The following is a 14,245-nucleotide window of genomic DNA, read 5'->3' as shown; positions in this document are numbered from 1 at the left end:
TCTGGAGCGGTTTGTTTGTGGTGAGTACATGATTTAAACTAAAACAGATCCAACAGCAAAAAGAACTGCGCCTTTTTGAACTAATTCAGCTGCCGTAGTCTGATGCGCTGTGCATTATAGGATTTGGAGGAAATCTATTTGTTAACAGCGCTTTACCAACAATTTTAAACTGAGAAAGAGAGAGAGAGAGAGAGAGAGAGAGAGAGAGAGAGGAGAAAACATTACCTGATGGATCATTGGAAATATTTCCGGAAGATGACCATGTCACAGTTAAGTTAAATTAATTTACGCCTCCTCCTGAAGTGACTTGCGATGGACCTTCGCCTTTGCAATGCATTAAAACATTATTTTCCAGCCGCAGTCACACTTCATTCTTGAAATGTATAGTTTTCTAAAATGGTGTTGTTCCATTGGCATTTTCCCGCATGTTAATTCTGACCAATATAAAAGCAGTTTAGGAAATATATTCAATAACATCTGGCCAATGATGTGGATTTGATGTAGATTTAGTCAGAGATGTATAAAGTACTAGAGATACCGACTTAAGTAAAAGTACAAGTGCTCTACCAAAAAGTGACTTGAGTAGAAGTTGAAGTGCTCTTTAAACACCATATCTAAGTGGAAGCACTAAAGTATTCAACAAATTTTGTACTTAAGTATTGCAAGTAGTTAGAAAGTAATAATACAAGTTGTGTAATGTAGTTATTAAAGAAAGCACTCAAAAGACATCATATTGTTCTGTTTATTTTAAATATCTTTTTTGGAGGCGCGTGATTAAGCAGAAAGAAAAGAAAGATGGTTTACAATTTATATAAACTAGGAGAAAGTTTTTCTCTCACGTTTGAACCACAGATCTGACAGATTATAACAGCTTCAACACACCTTTCAAAGTTGTGGCACAAAAATACTCCATAATCCCCTCAAAATGCTATTGAAACCCATTTTCGGTTGTAAACGATGTAAACGGAAGTTCTAAACATACTACCGGAAGACGCTGGTCACTGTGGCGCCCTCCATGCAGCAGCCAAGAAAAAGGTCTCTAATTGTAACAAGTAGGGGTGTGAATCTACACTGGTCTCACGGTTTGGTTCTGTTACGATATCTTAATTTGATATCTCGGTGCATTGATGCTTACCATACCTAATTATATTTTTTTCTTCACAACAAAGATTTAGATTTTTTAAAATTAAATCTATAATTATATTAATATTTATATATTATTTGCAGTACAATTTTTTTCTTTATGACAGCAATAAGATAAAAGAAATGTACCCTTAATTTGACCGAAAGAAAACACTCTTTCTGCATGTATCAAACAATAGATGCACAGAAGACAGCATGAGTATTTATAGCAAATAAACTCATGTCAATATTATACTGCTTGCTTTTTGAGTGCTGACATGCGAGGTCTCTATGATTGGTTATTGTCTTGGAGAAAGGGCTGCTATTGGCTTTATAAATGAAAGCGCTGTATGCCGATGGCGGGAAGAACAGCTACGGTTACAGTCTGTATGTGCATAATACGCAGTTATCATAGGTAATCCACAATAGACAAAGTGGAAAAAACTTGTACCTCAGGCATGGGCGTGTCTGGATCTACAAGTATCGCTTTAACAGCCAAGAAGAGAGGAAGAGTTACCCCACAAACAGGCCAACTGGTCAATTGTCCAAAGTAAAAGTAAGAGAGGTAAAGATAGAGTTTTACAGCCTTTCTCCGTAGTAGTGAAATAGCGGCTCATGTGCTGTGTCGTCTTCATTGTAGTAAAATCTTTATTTACTCGCCCTAAGCTGCTTCATCGCCATAGTATTGCGACATCGCGCATTGGAGATAAATGACGTCAGTATGTAATAACCCATTATGATCTATTACTGAACCGATGTCAATAATTTTGACACCCCTAGTAACGGGTAACGATGCAGCACATAAAAAAAAATCTATCGAAGTAAAAGTATTAAACTCATCGAGAATATGTACTGAAGTAAAAGTGGAAGTAGGACAAAAAACTATACACCAGTAGAGTACAGATACAGCCTTTTAGTAAATACAGTAGTGAAGTAGTTCTACTTCGTTACTATACATCTCTGGCTGCAGTGAATAAGTGTTTGTGGTATTATTATTACTATTATAATTATTATCATTAGTAGTAGTATTGATATTGCTGAATATTTAATAATATTGTCATGTTTTTTGAATTCATGTTACTTTTGATTGTTAATTTAATACGATTTGGCAAATCAAAATTAGTGTGATAGGTTGATATTAGATGGACAGAGGTCAGTACGCAAGTCTATTGGTAAATTTTCATTCAGTCGATTTTTAATCAACATTTTAGAATGTCTGTTTTTTTCCCCCCCAAACATTCACTCTCTGGAGCAACCTGGGAATGGGAAGAGAGATAAAACCATTTGAAGATACAATCGTTTGTAGTGTAAAATGGAGAAGACATCTTGCTGAAAAAAAAAGCTTTCTAACGTTTGCAACATTACAATTGCAGAGGTGTTCTCAGTTTTAAATGTGTTTAATTACTTGATGGTAACACAGGAGAGAGTGTGGGCAAATATAAAAAAAATCTCCAAAGTAACAATTTTGGGTTATGACTTAATTCAAAGCCACACTGCAGAATGGCTGTTATGACATTTTTAAAAACTCAGTCAGGAGGCAATTACGTCTAGACAGAAAGAGACAAAAATAGACAATGAGTTGATAGTGATTAATTGGATGACAAGGGCAGGAATGAACTGTCATAAAAGAAAATTACCAGTAATCAATATCATTATTATAACATTATTTTAATTATAATATAGTGTGTGTGTGTGTGTGTGTGTGTGTGTGTGTGTGTTTGTTTTTATTACATGGTGGGGACCTCAGCATGATAGCACACTCACAAAGTGGGGACCAAAAACATAGTGGGGACCGATCGCCCGGTCCCCACTATGTTTTGCCTTTAAAAGACTCAGGGGGCGTTGCTGATATGCCTAGTGCAGTTTTTTTCACTGATCCCCACCTTGACCATTTACCTGAATTGAGTGTGTAAGTGTGTGTCGGCGCACTGCTCTATAGCGGTCCTGTAGTCGGATGGCGGTACTGCACCCTGACACACACTTACACACTCTGGCTACTGCACATGCGCAGATCTCATAAATGAATCCGACTTTAATCAACTTAATTAAGATCTATCATCAAATTATTCGAATTTTTGGGTAAGTTAGAATGTTTTTCACCATCATAATGTAATAAAATAGGTTATATGACAAATACTTATGTTGCATATTTTGACAGTTATCAGGTATAGTTAATTAAATGTTTTAACGAATTTCCTGGGTGTTTTAATCGATGTTGTTTCAAATTACGTATTAATATAACACTGATAAGACACAAACTACAGTTCGGTATGTAATTTAACTTGTTTACACGAGTAAAAGTTACTCGCGCTAATGTGCTAACGTGCTAACTGCCCGGTGCTACGTGAGTCAGAGGCCGGGGTGGCGTGCATGAGCCGCGGTCAGACAGTCACCAATCACCGGGCGGCTAAATGGATCGACGGAGGATAAAACCATTAAAAGATGCGGAGAAACACATCACCAGCTCCACTGACAAGACCCATTCACTGGAAACCGAATATATAGAAGGTTACTAAGGTATGTTTTCATAGTTCTTGTATCGTACTTTTTAAATGGTTAATTGCTTTAAACATTTAACGTTAATCCTGAAATAACACTATTATATACTATTTATACGTTAATGTAGTGATATAGAGGTTATAATTAAAATGTGGGGCCATCTGGTCCTAGAAATGTACTTAATTTATTGTTCTATGACGTGTAGAAACGTTTTATTTTAGATAAATAATTATAATAAACTCCAACTTAGTGTAAAACATATATAAAAGTACATAAATGTTCACTGTGTGTGTTTTATTTATTTATTTGCTGTCAACTTGTAGCTTTTTACAATAAGGTTAAATTAGTTAATGCTGGTTAATGCATTTACTAACATGAACAATGAATAATACTTTATTACAGTATTTGTTCATGTTTGTTAACTTTAGTTAATGAAAATAAAGTTGTTTATTACTAGTTGAACACGCACAATGCATTAATTATTGCAATGCATTATTACTGGTACAAGCATGAATTTAGATTTGAATAATGCATTAGTAAATGTTAAACTATGATTAATAAATGCTGTACATGCATTGTTCATTACTAGGTCATGTTAGTAAGTACATTAACTAATAAAACCTGATTGTAAAGTGTGACCTGTAAACAATTGAAGTGGAAAAAAAGTTCTTTAAAACTGTCCTAAGAAAGAAGAACAGGTGTTCAATAGTATTAGAACAACATTGTTGAAAGGTTCTGATCCACTTCAAAAGGTTTACTGTATTTATAATTCACACACAGAGAGGATGCTAATGTGAGGTTTTTGTAGTTTTTGAACCCTACACATTAAATCTTTTAGGTCAGAGTTTGCGTTGTCCACATTTATTAAAGGAAGTTTTGTGGTTGAGTACAAATGATAGAGCTTGTGGAAGCAAAGCATAGATGAGATATTAATAAAAATACTGTCTTTATGTTTGACTTTATATGGTAAAACAAGAACAGGTGGTTAAGTGTTTTCCCCATTCAAATGTAAATGTATATATTATATTCATTCTGTTTGTATTCATGCCATAGTTTAGCTTTTTATTGCTATGAGAGGGCATAATTAAAATGTTGCTTGCTCTTTTCTCTTAGTTTTGCAGCATTGATGCCGATCATAAGGACGAGACCCTCGGCCGGCTGGTGAATGATGACCATCTGCACCCTAACTGCACTGTCAATAAGATCGTTGTTCAGAGAAAACCTCATTTGTGCCTTTTTGCAATCAGGGATATTTTCTTTGGAGAGGAAATAACGTTTGACTATGGCGCATGTGATCGGCCTTGGAGAAAGGTTTGACATTTTGATCACTTAATACATTAATCCTTAATACATTCAGCAAAGCTAAGAGTTTTTAATGTTAATATAGATTAAGGGTAAATCTGTTCAAAAATAAAGAGTTTGCATCATCCATAAGAGATAATGAAATCAATCTCTTAATATCTTCTTCTTGTCTTAATGGGTAAAAAAGTTTAATTAATTGGGTAATGCTTTACTTTAAAGGGGGGTTCATAAGACTGTCATGAAAGCTTTATAGTCATGACATGACTTATATAACAAAGCTGTTTTTAAATAGCTTTCATTGAAGGATGCCCATATGACTGCAGAAGAAAACTGCTCCGACAACTCTCTGATGAGGTATGTTTATTAGTATTATTATTATTATTATTATTAGTAGTAGTAGTAGATGTTGTTGCTGTAGTAATGCATTTAATTGTAATTATTTAACTTAGTGTGTGTCCTAATTTATGAACATATGCAATAGTGTAACATTGTGGGGACCAGAGGCATGTTAGAGAAGCTGTGAAACACACTTAGTCCTGAATACACACACAGTACGGTCTGACATAGTGGGGACCAGGAGCCCTGAGTACTACTGTCTAATTATTATTTTTTGTTTTTTATATTTAGCTTTCATTGAAGTATGATCATAGGATGAGAAGAAGAGAACTGCTCTGCTCCAGTAGGAGACCCACAACCCTCTGATGAGGTGTGTTTAAATTTAATAATAATAATAATTATTATTAGTAGTAGTAGTAGAAGTAGTAGTAGTTGTTGTTGTTGTAGTAGTAGTGCATTTAATTATAATTATTTAACTTAATCAAAATCTAGAAATGAAACAGAGTGTGTGTCCTAATTGGTGAACATATGCACTAGTGTAACATTGTGGGGACCAGAGGCATGTTAGAGAAACTGGGAAACACACTTAGTCCTGAATACACACACAGTACGGTCTGACATAGTGGGGACCGGAACCCTTGAGTACTGCTGTCTAACTAATATATATTTTTTTATTTTCAGCTTATATTGAAGGATGACCATATGACAGAGGAAGAGAACTGCTCTGCTCCAGTACGTGACCCACAACTCTCTGATGAGGTGTGTTTAATGTTGTTGTTATTATTATTATTAGTAGTAGTAGTAGTAGTAGTTGTTGTTGTTGTAGTAGTAGTGCATTTAATTGTAATTATTTATCTTAATCAAAATCTAGAAATGAAACAGAGTGTGTGTCCTAATTGGTGAACCCATGCACTAGTGTAACATTGTGGGGACCAGAGGCATGTTAGAGAAGCTGTGAAACACACACAGTACGGTCTGACATAGTGGGGACCGGAACCCTTGAGTACTGCTGTCTAACTAATATATATATATTTTTATATTCAGGTTTGCTGAAGTATGACCGTATGACAGAAGGAGAGAACAGCTCTGCTCCAGTACGAGACCCACAACTCTGATGAGGTGTGTTTATTAATATTGTTGTTGTTGTTGTTGTTGTTGTTGTTGTTGTTGTTGTTGTTGTTGTTGTTGTTGTTATTATTATTATTATTATTACTAGTTGTTGTAGTAGTAGTAGTAGTTGTTGTTGTAGTAGTAGTGCATTTAATTGTAACTATTTAACTTAATCAAAATATAGAAATGAAACAGAGTGTGTGTCCTAATTGGTGAACATATGCACTGACATTGTGGGGACCAGAGGCATGTTAGAGAAGCTGTGAAACACACTTAGTCCTGAATACACACACAGTACGGTCTGACATAGTGGGGACCGCGACCCTTGAGTACTGCTGTCTAACTAATATATATATTTTTTTATTTTCAGCTTATATTGAAGGATGACCATATGACAGAGGAAGAGAACTGCTCTGCTCCAGTACGAGACTCACAACTCTCTGATGAGGTGTGTTTAATGTTGTTGTTATTATTTTTATTAGTAGTAGTAGTTGTAGTAGTTGTTCTTGTAGTAGTAGTGCATTTAATTGTAATTATTTAACTTAATGAAAATATAGAAATGAAACAGAGTGTGTGTCCTAATTTTTGAATGTATGCACTAGTGTAACATTGTGGGGACCAGAGGCATGTTAGAGAAGCTGTGAAACACACTTAGTCCTGAATACACACAGTAATGTCTGACGTAGTGGAGACCGGGACCCTTGAGTACTACTGTCTAACTAAAATATATATATATATATATATATATTTTTTTTTTTTTTCAGCTTTTATTGAAGGATGACCATATGACAGAGGAAGAGAACTGCTCTGCTCCAGTAGGAGACCCACAACTCTGATGAGGTGTGTTTATAATAATAATAATAACAATTATTATTATTATTATTATTATTATTAATATTATTATTAGTTGTAGTAGTGAAAGTAGTTGTTGTTGTAGTAGTGGTGTATTTAATTGTAACTATTTAACTTAATCAAAATATAGAAATGAAACAGAGTGTGTGTCCTAATTGGTGAACATATGCACTGACATTGTGGGGACCAGAGGCATGTTAGAGAAGCTGTAAAACACACTTAGTCCTGAATACACACACAGTAAGGTCTGACATAGTGGGGACCGGGACCCTTGAGTACTGCTGTCTAACTAATATATATTTTTTTATTTTTTTTATTCAGCTTTTATTGAAGGATGACCATATGACAGAGGAAGAGAACTGCTCTGCTCCAGTACGTGACCCACAACTCTCTGATGAGGTGTGTTTAATGTTGTTGTTATTATTTTTATTAGTAGTAGTAGTTGTAGTAGTTGTTGTTGTAGTAGTAGTGCATTTAATTGTAATTATTTAACTTAATCAAAATATATAAATGAAACAGAGTGTGTGTCCTAATGTATGAACATATGCAATAGTGTAACATTGTGGGGACCAGAGGCATGTTAGAGAAACTGTGAAACACACTTAGTCCTGAATACACACAGTAAGGTCTGACATAGTGGGGACCGGAACCCTTGAGTACTACTGTCTAACTAATATATATATATATATTTTTTTTATTCAGCTTTTATTGAAGGATGGAAGGATGACCATATGACAGAGGAAGAGAACTGCTCTGCTCCAGTAGGAGACCCACAACTCTGATGAGGTGTGTTTAAATTTAATAATAATAACAATTATTATTATTATTATTATTATTATTAATATTATTAGTTGTAGTAGTAATAGTAGTTGTTGTTGTAGTAGTGGTGTATTTAATTGTAATTATTTAACTTAATCAAAATATAGAAATGAAACAGAGTGTGTGTCCTAATTGGTGAACATATGCACTGACATTGTGGGGACCAGAGGCATGTTAGAGAAGCTGTGAAACACACTTAGTCCTGAATACACACACAGTACGGTCTGACATAGTGGGGACCGCGACCCTTGAGTACTGCTGTCTAACTAATATATATTTTTTTATATTCAGCTTATATTGAAGGATGACCATATGACAGGGGAAGAGAACTGCTCTGCTCCAGCACGTGACTCACAACTCTGTTATTGCATATCAGATTTAACGAACCGTTTACTACGGATTTCATGTAATTTTGATAACTGTCCATTAATCAGATGTCATCACGCTGCTGTGCCGTCAGCCAATCGTTGTATTGCTGATAATGATTTTGAGGATCGATAGATCTGTCACAACACACAGTCACAACACCTCTCAGATCAGATTAATCTGATTCGCAAACTTTTTTGAAGAACCAAATTAGCCTAAGATGAGTTATCAAGATTAAAAGATCCAGGATCTGTAATATAATCTTAGATTATTTAAGCGAGGTCCGAAGAACAGACCCCTGGACCCTTGAGCACTACTGTCTAAACAATATTTTTCAAAATAAAAAGTATAAATTATATATAAAAATATATAAAATAATTTTTTATAAAATATTTATAAAATTATATATAAAATATATATTTTTAATTATATACAGTTGAAGTCAGAATTATTAGCCCCCTTGTTTATTTCTTGTACTAAATTTCTGTTTAATGGAAAGCAGATTTTTTAAACACATTTCTAATCATAACAGTGTTAATAACTCATCTCTAATAACTGATTTATTTTCTCTTTGCCATGATGACAGTAAAAATTATTTGACTAGATATTTTTCAAGACACTTCTATACAGCTTATAGTGACATTTAAAGGCTTCACTAAGTTAATTAGGGTAACTAGGCAAGTTATTGGAGGGATAATAATATTGACCTTAAAATGGTTCATAAAAAATTAAAACTGCTTTTATTCTAGCTGAAATAAAACAAATAAGACTTTCTCCAGAAGAAAAAAATATCATCAGACATACTATGAAAAAATTCCCTGCTCTGTTACACATCATTTGGGAAATATTTGTAAAAAAGTTTTAAAAAGGTGGGCTGACTTCAACTGTATATACTTTCATATATATATATATATATATATATATATATATATATATATATATATATATATATATATATATATATATATATATATATATATATATATACAGTTGAAGTATTAATTATTAGACCCCTTGGAATTTTTCTCTTCTTTTTTAAATATTTCCTAAACGATGTTTAACAGAGCAAGGAAATTTTCACAGTGTGTCTGATAATATTTTTTTCTTCTGGAGAAAGTCTTATTTGTTTTTTTTTGACTAGAATAAAAACAGTTTACATTTTTTTAAACACCGTTTAAGGGACAAAATTATTAGCCTCTTTAAGCTATATTTTTTTTCTCGATAATCTACAGAACAAACCATCGTTATACAATAACTTGACTAATTACCCTAACCTGCCTAGTTAACCTAATTACCCTAGTGAAGCCTTTAAATTTCACTTTAAGCTGTATAGAAGTGTCTTAAAGAATATCTAGTCTAATATTATTTACTGTCATCATGACAAAGAGAAAATAAGTCCATTATTAGAAATGATTATTAGAAATAGTTATTAAAACTATTATGTTTAGAAATGTGTTGAAAAAATCTTCTCTCCGTTAAACAGAAATTGGGGAAATAATAAACAAGCTGTCTAATAATTCAGGGGGGCTAATAATTCTGACTTCAACTGTATATAAAGAGTTTCATTGCAGAACGAGATATATCCATTTAAAAAAATGTTGGTAATTTTGACATTATTTTTCAGGACATCAACAGTCAAGTTCATTCACAATTTCTGTACATTAAACTATAACTTGAGCTCAGTGAAGGCCAGGAACACCATATTTTCAAATCCAGGATATTTTTTATTTAATTTTATGTCTATAATTAAGTAAAAAAAAAAACATGCCAAAATGCTACATATTAATCCAACCCACATTGTCAAACATGGAATAATATATGCAAAGATTGATTAATAATAATAAGATTCTAAGTTAGATTTGGCCAGAATGTACACAACATAACATAACATAACTTTATTTTTTTTTTTTTTGCAAAACGCTACATCCACCTTAGGCTATATTATACTACATTAATACCATTACCAAAAGCTAGTGAATCAATGTTTTGTTTGATAAGTAAGATTAAGTTAGTTAGATAAATGACCTTTAGCTTGGTACAGAAAGAGTGGGGGGCGGCTCCTTCCACACCGCTGCAGAAAACCAAACCTGTATGATTAGAGCGGGCGGAGCTGAGTCCGTGACACAAACTTGCCTCGCTATGTCATATTTAATGAATTATTTCACTGTAATAATAATAATAGCTTATTTATTTGGTTGTGAAAAAGCTAAACGGTTTTCTCCATAACAACATGTGCCCTTTAAGTTCCTTTGTAATAAATCAACAACAACAAGAATTAATTTTAAATAATAGGTGCAACCACATAAATAAATCTTCAGATAGGCTACTCAGCTACATTTAAGAAATTATTTAAAAAATAAACTTATAAGGGACACTTGCAGACAGGTATCTTGTGATGGGGAGTAGGAAAAAAGGCGCTCCTAGGCCTTCTCTTGACATCAGCGGAGACTCGTTCCCTGCTGCATTTGTGTATTGTTGACGCAGAAGTATCTTATTCTGGTCCACTTTTGTGGCCTTTTTATAAATCTTTGTGAAGTTGAAGACTTCATCTTCTATCGCTAAATCAATGAGCAAACTCTGAGCACTTCACCGGCGATGACCCTCTTCCCAGGGGATGCTGAGCTCGCGCCGCATCCTGAACGCTCTCTAACTGTTATATCGCACTTTGTAAAGTAACTGGTCTGACGGATATTGCGTTTTGTGAAAAAAAATACGTTTTGTACTTGGCCTAAAATGTGCATTCTTAAATGTTATTAATGGCAGCAATTCACACATAGATTAAGGTACATCTGAACAGTGATTTCCAATAATAAAATCCAAATGTCAAAAAATGCCGTTTATCGCATTTTGCAACCAAACTCTTCATATGTATGTGTGTGTTATGAATGTATGACTGCAGAAGAGAACTGCTCTGTTCCCACAACTCAGTTTTTCTGGGACTTGAAAACAGACGCTCGGCAGATTTTAAAGGGTGGAATCTTGATCAAATCGTGGGTTTACACACAAACATGTAATACAGTGGCAGATTTTCTGGATGTTATATACACATTTGTATTTGCAAACATATACCATATTGTTTTAAATGATGTATTTTTGTGTGGGTTTTTACATTCAGAGAAAGTTACAGTGGATCGTGATTTTGGAGGAGGTGAAGTCCAATCTAAAAGGTAAAAATATTATTTATTTTTCTGATCAGAATTTTTCTTTTTTCAGAATGTTTATTTTTATCATGATATGTATGTTATGTGTTTGAAAACTATTTTTAAGCTACCATCACACGCTTTTACCCATTAAAAAGAACAATACAAAATCAAATAAATATTTTGGTAAGCTTTATGCAGAGAAGTCAACTCTCAGACTTGATTTTTACTTTCAGAGTCCCCTCAAGTATCATCACCATGGTACAGTGTCTGTGAAGATAGTGAAGCAGACCCAGCATTCACAAAAAAGAGAGGTATGATCATTAAAGTTAATTTGTGACTGACTTGTGTTATTGTACAAGTCCAAATGCACAAGCTCATTTACATAACATGTAGGGTTAAACAGGACAGAATCACATTACTTCTATGATGATTTCAGTACAGTTGCACTTGATGTCTCATTTCATGTTAGTTAAACAATATTGCTAAATACTTTGGAAAAATATACTAATTGCATATCTGGTTACACTTTATTTTAATAATTTACTTTACTACTACTACTATATTCATATTGTACTAATTTTGAGCGTAACCTAACAGTCTGCTGTACTATTTACTGAGACCAATGAGAGTTGGTTTTATTGAGGTAACCTTAACTGTCAGCTAATACTCTACACTCTAAAATTAATAAAAATAAGTAATAATAATTGAATTAGCAGTTTTTCATAATTTGTTTTTATGAAATCTGTTTGTTTCTGCTTTTTGAATTGATGGGATCTTGATCTTTCTTCCAACAACTTTTAATCTTAAAAAGTAAAAAAAACTTTTTGTTTGGGTTGTTGTTGTATATTATGCTACAGAAACCTTGTAATAAACTGCCGGTACATTTTCTGTTATTCTAAAGACTTATTTATCTCTATATATTATTTCTTATACATTATATTATTTCAAACTACTAAAATGTCAGTAAAAGTCACTTTGTTAAACTGTAGAGTTGAATTTTCAACATCAAGTGCACAGAGCAGAGATCAACATCCCTTAATGCAATTCACCACCACACACAAAAAAAAAACACTTGTAAATCACAAAATACAGGAACTGGTAATGAACAGATATGTGTTACAGTGTAGTGTTTTGAGCTAAACTTGAGCTAACAGTCTGCTAATACTCTACTGATAATCAGATGAGCGTTAGTCTTATTGAAATACTCTAATACATAATACTTTACGGTGAGATAATTAACGTAGTTGCAGAGTTACGCATAGTTAGAAGAATGTCTAAACTGGACTATGGAATAAAGTGTAACCCCATTAACCAGTTTTGAAGTTAATAGGAAGTATTTTTTAATCCATCTCCATCTTAAGTATTTTTAATAATAGGCAAGACATATTTTTCTAGCAATTTCTATCACAATATTAAACTAACATAACAGCACATGTTGTAAAAATGACTGAACATTTATGCAACTAAAACCTCTTTTTTATATTTTAACCACCCATAGGTCCCATAAAGAGAAGATCCTGGAGCAAACAGGAAGTACATGCTGTGGTGAAACCTGAACCATTGGCTCTAAAAACCAGAGATTGGTCAGCTTTGGATTTTTATATTAAAAACTGAATCTCGGCTCTTTAGATAAAAAATCTGAATAACACTTTTATAGTAAGTATACACTATACATCATTAGTTTAGCACTAACTCTACATTAATAGACTTTAGGAAGCAGTTTATAAATACAGCTTCAAACGCTGTATTCTTGACTTGACTTAATTGTATTTTCATGCTTTGTTACTCATTCATTTTTCATTACTATATTATGTATTGCATTATTTACAAACTATTTGTATATAAGAGTAGTTGGTGGTTTTTAAGATAATTCAGAATGAGTTATTAAATGATTAATAAACTATTCAAATGAACATTTATACATGTTATATTCAGGCATATAGTAATTGTAACCATGTGTGTTAGTAAATGCTATAATAACACAACTTCATGCAGTTTTGTGACCTAAGGACTGTTTATAGTTGATAAATCCCTTATAAATGTCAATTTAAGGCTCAGTATCTAATGAACAATAAATCTTTGCAATCTTATTAAAAAAATTCTGTAAAGTTTAAACATTGCAAAATAAAAATACAACATCATTTCAAAACAACAATTAACAATATGACAATATTCATTTCAGTGTTTCTGTGATGTTTGCACTGTACAGTAATTTTATATTTTGATAAGATTGCAAAGATTTATTTTTTCATTAGATAGTTTCATTTGTGTATCTTGAAATTAATGGGAAAAAAAATATATATATATATATCTTCTTTGGCCTTAGTCCCGTATGATTGCGGGGTCGGCTCTTTTTGGAACAAGTCCTTCAGTTTTAGACTTGTCCATATGATAACGACTTTTTTACACCTTCCGGCCAGCCTGTCATATGGGCCTGTCACACTCATACACTAGGGACAATTTAGCCTTCCCAATTCACCTGTAGCATGTCTTTGGACTGTGCCTTTGCACCCGAAGGAAACCCACACGAATGCAGGGAGAACATGCAAACTTCTCACAGAAATGCCAACTGAACCGAGATTCAAACCAGTGACCCAGCGACCTTCTTGCTGTGAGGCGACAGCACTACCTACCGCGCCACTGCTTCACCATATATATATATATATATATATATATATATATATATATATATATAT

The 14,245-nt window shown here is 33.2% G+C and overlaps 1 long non-coding RNA gene across 2 annotated transcripts; it reads left to right on the top strand.

Annotated features, from left to right (window-relative positions):
- The first annotated feature begins 3,087 nt into the window (after positions 1–3,087).
- LOC137488317 (uncharacterized) lies at positions 3,088–13,836 on the top strand. Of its 2 annotated transcripts, XR_012394056.1 has the most exons (16): positions 3,088–3,201; positions 3,476–3,639; positions 4,735–4,932; positions 5,216–5,277; positions 5,551–5,629; positions 5,941–6,018; positions 6,304–6,378; positions 6,740–6,817; positions 7,134–7,209; positions 7,543–7,620; positions 7,924–8,007; positions 8,332–8,382; positions 11,306–11,396; positions 11,522–11,573; positions 11,783–11,860; positions 13,048–13,836. It is a non-coding gene; the product is annotated as an uncharacterized lncRNA (long non-coding RNA). The 2 variants fall into 2 exon arrangements; XR_012394057.1 differs by lacking the exons at positions 3,088–3,201; positions 3,476–3,639; positions 5,941–6,018; positions 8,332–8,382; positions 11,306–11,396 and having other exon boundaries at positions 3,652–4,932.
- Positions 13,837–14,245: the final 409 nt, after the last annotated feature.

This window comes from Danio rerio, chromosome 18, assembly GCF_049306965.1.
Source record: "Danio rerio strain Tuebingen ecotype United States chromosome 18, GRCz12tu, whole genome shotgun sequence".
Lineage (NCBI taxonomy): Eukaryota > Metazoa > Chordata > Actinopteri > Cypriniformes > Danionidae > Danio > Danio rerio.
This window is presented reverse-complemented; position numbering and strand designations above follow the sequence as displayed.